The following is a 4,047-nucleotide window of genomic DNA, read 5'->3' on the forward strand; positions in this document are numbered from 1 at the left end:
ATATTTACAAAAATCAATAGCTTTCCTATATCATCATTATTCAGCTAGAAAATGCAAAGGGGAATCATCCCACTCAACACAGCAACAAAAATATAAATTATATAGGAATTATATGTGTGTGTGTGTGTGTGTGTGTGTATACACATATATTTTTTCCAAGTCAGGTCTTTATTGAAATTGGCAGAGGCTTCTCAATGTTTTATGAAAACTAACATCTTAACCTAAGGATATTTAAGGAAACAAACTCAATTTTTTTTTAGCACTAATTAAATACTTTATTGAATAAATACAATACCAAAGGCTAGGCGCCAGTAATCACACCTGTAATCCCAGCACTTTGGGAAGCTGAAGTGGGCAGGATCCTCAAGTCCAGGAGTTCAAGACCAGCCTGGGCAACATGGTGAAATCCTGTATCTACAATATATGCAAAAATCAGCCATGTGTGGTGGCCAGTGCCTGTATTCCCAGCTACTGGGGAGGCTGAGGTGGAAGGACCACTTGAGTCCAAGAGGTCGAGGCTGCAGTGGGCCAAGATGGCACCACTGCACTCCAGCCTGGGTGACAGAGCGGGACACTGTCTCACAACAAAAAACAAAAAACACAATACCAAACAAAATGCATTCAAATGCTTTCTTAAAAAACAATTTGAAAGGCCTTTCTACTCAGGCTAATGACAAACGCAGTAAAGACAGATATGGTCATTTAACATAGTTAGCTGACTTTATACAGCACTTGTATCTTTTAGTCCACAAGTATATTATTAAATGATAGAGAACATTGAATACAACCATTTCTACAGAACTAAGAAATAAATTACTAAAGAAGAAAGATTTTACAAATCCCATCTTTTATACCCACCCCAACAGTCTACCTCTAAAGAGGATAAAGCCAATGACTTTCCTCACAAGACCTCATGACTAATGTCGCTTTGCTATCAAAATCTGTATTTCTGGCCCATTATGAGCATTGAGACAAGATTCAAATATTCCCAAAGGAAGAGGCATAATGCAGGTTGTGATCACCCATTCAACAACATTGAGTACTGCATCCAGAACTATCACATCCCAGGAATTAAATAAGGTCAGCCACATTTATGGGCATTTCCTCCACTGTAGTACTGTAGAAAGTGTCAGTGTCACCAAGAATCCTCCTGCCTTCTTCAGTAACAAAGTTTATAGCCACACCTTTCTTCCTAAATCAACCACCTCTGCCAATTCTGCAAATGTCGTTTTCACAATTGGTAGGTGGATCATAGCTTATAACCAAAGACACTTATTGCACATCAGTCCCACAAACCAAGTCAGTAGTGATCAGAACACGGTTTGACCCTGGTTGGAATTCACACATGATAACATCTCTCTCCTTCTCATCCATGTCACCACGCAGAGCAGAAACTGTGAGGTCCGCGGCATGCATTTTCTCAGTCAGTTGACAGTGTGCTTTGTATTGAGAAAAATAACAGCCTGTGTAATGGTCAGTGTCTCGTACAAGTCACAAAGTGTATCCAACTTCCATTAGTCTCTCTCAATATTAATATAAAACGGATTCCTTCAAGGTTCAATTCTTCCTTTTTCACCAGAATTCAAATTGGATCTCCCATGAATTTTTTGGTCACTTCCAACATATCAGTTGGCACTGTGGCAGAAAGCAACACAACCTGAATACTTGTATTTAATTTTTGGAAAATCTCATTATTTGATTCTTAAACCCTTGGTTCAACATTTCATCTGCTTCAACCAAAACAAAGGTTTTGATCCATTCTGGAGAAAATATCTTCTGTTTAACAAAGCAAACACTCTCCCTGGTGTACCAACAGCAGTATGTGATGCTTCGGCCTGCAGTTTTTGCGTTTCATTTCGAACATTTGTTCCACCGATGCAAGACAATGCAGGCTCCCATATAGTCTCCAGGTGCCGGAATTACTTTTTGGATCTTTAATGCAGAAAACAATAGCCCTCTGTCGAATAGCTGAAGGCTTCTCAAAACCATAAGCATAGATGGCCCGAAGAAGAGACTCCTTTAAGTTCATATCATCAAAGTTATCAACAATCTCATCCCAGTTGCTCTAGATGACACCATCTGGGTCCATTCCCTCTGGGCCGCCATGTTCTCTGTTATAATCCAAGGATCCATCAGACGTGATCTGGAAAACCACTCAACACCCAACTGAAAAGACCAATTTTCTTAAAAAACAAAACATTCTGGATGACACAAGCACTTAAGAGCAGACACAGTTCCTGATACAACACCACAAGGCAGATCTATGGCCATCACGGGCCGAGAGCACAGCGGCCCGGGGCAGGAGAAGAAGGCCCGGCTGGGGCGCTCCTCTGGGGGCTGCCCTGTCGCCTCCCCAGTAACCCGTGGAAGGAGGCAGAGCTGCCCGATAGCTGCTGTGCTCCTTAGTCTGAGCAGCCACTGGGCCGCGCGGGCCCGCAGACGGGTCGGGCTCCGCTGCCTGGTGTGGCTGCAGTGGGGCCAGGAGGGGAGGGGAGATGGTCGCAGGGACCCGCATCCCCGCGTGCAGGACGGCACAGCGCAGGGGTGGGAGGAGACGTGGCCTGTAGGCCCAACGCACACGAGGCACCTTCCAAGTCAGCACCACTGTTAACAGAGCTCAGACTCTCTCTGTCCCCGGCTCTGCGGGCCCACGTCGAGGGGATTCTGCCGTGTGCAGCACCGGCTCGTGGAGCTCCAAGGCGGGTCTTGCGGCCGCCGCTCTGCCTGCGCTTCTCTCTGCGCTCCCGGAAGGCGCGCCGCCCAGCGTGGACGAACACGGGGCCTCTCGACGGGCTCCGCGGGCTTCTGCGAGCCGTGCAGGGCCGTCCTCCAGTACAGCTTGCTGCGTGGACTCGGCCGGACTGTGGAGGGACGCCGGGGTTGGGGGAGGCCTGATCCGCGTCCTCTGCCGCGCTGGCGATGTCGGGATCCTAGGAGCTGGGCTCCTCGCCGTGCCCCTGGGATTTCCAGCGCCGGCAGCGCCCATGAACCCCGGAAGAAAGGGTGTTGGCGGAGCGCGCGGTCGCCTTGCGCTCCCGGAGCTCCTTGACAGTGTCAGGACGCGGGGTCCTCGTCGGGCCAGGCCTGCCAGCTCCTCCAAGGGCTTGCCGCGGTCCTCCAGCGCAGACGGGCTGCTCTTGGGGATCAGGAACTGGGCGCGCATGCGGTGCAGGTCGGAGCGCGAAGGCTCCTCCTTGGCTAGTCCGATGGGCGTGATCCCGAGGGGTCAGAAGCCTGCCTTGAAGTCGTAGGCCGCTGCTGACGACCTCAGACGCCCTCCAGAAGAGGCTGCCAAGAACTGTTCCAGTCGACCTGCGTGTCTGTGGGCTGCCCCGCCACCCCGGGGTCCGCTGGCTTTGCGTCGCCCTGCTCTGAGGGCAGCACGCTGGCGGCTTCGCGTCTCAGGGGTTTCTTGGTGTTGGGAGTGCCGACAACCGAGGCCCTCTGGAATCTCCCCAAGACCGTGGCGGGCAGGTCTCCTCTGGGGGGCCCGAGTTCTGCAAGTCTTGCGCGCTGCCGCCGCTATGGCCCTCCGGGGGAAACTCACAGAGGGCAGCAGGAGCAGCGGTGACTCGCGGCTGTAGCACAGCTGAGCGCAGGGATCTCCTGCTGGGCGTCCTCGGCCTCCTCCGGGTCCACTGCCCTGATGGCCACCACCTGCTTGGTGCGGGGGTCGATGCCCTTGCGCCCCTCCCAGAACCAGCCCTTGCCGATGCAGTGGAGCGTGGTGAAGAGCTAGTCGGGCCCCACTCACTGCTGGCAAGTCCCAGGGGCGAGCCACGCGGCGCAGGCAGCCTGGGAGGCGGCTAGACGCGGCAGCAGTGCGGCGCGGGCCCGCTTCCGCTCCCGCTCCCGCCCCCGCCCACTCGCTAGGCCCCACCCGGCCTGCCCCAATCTGTAGCCTCCGTTCGCCCGGGGACGCCGGGCCTCCCAGTCTGCTGAGCAGCGCGGGCTCTTATGTAGGAATAATATTAATCAATGGAACTATCTGTAGGGTTGTGGATTAAAATGTTAATACACTTAAAGTACTTAAAACAGTTTCTGACA

General features: G+C 52.1%; 1 pseudogene; it reads right to left on the bottom strand.

Annotated features, from left to right (window-relative positions):
- Window positions 1-695: 695 nt before the first annotated feature.
- On the bottom strand, window positions 696-2,515 carry LOC101138940 (eukaryotic initiation factor 4A-II-like; annotated as a pseudogene).
- Window positions 2,516-4,047: the final 1,532 nt, after the last annotated feature.

The sequence above is a fragment of the Gorilla gorilla genome, chromosome 17, assembly GCF_029281585.2.
Source record: "Gorilla gorilla gorilla isolate KB3781 chromosome 17, NHGRI_mGorGor1-v2.1_pri, whole genome shotgun sequence".
NCBI lineage: Eukaryota > Metazoa > Chordata > Mammalia > Primates > Hominidae > Gorilla > Gorilla gorilla.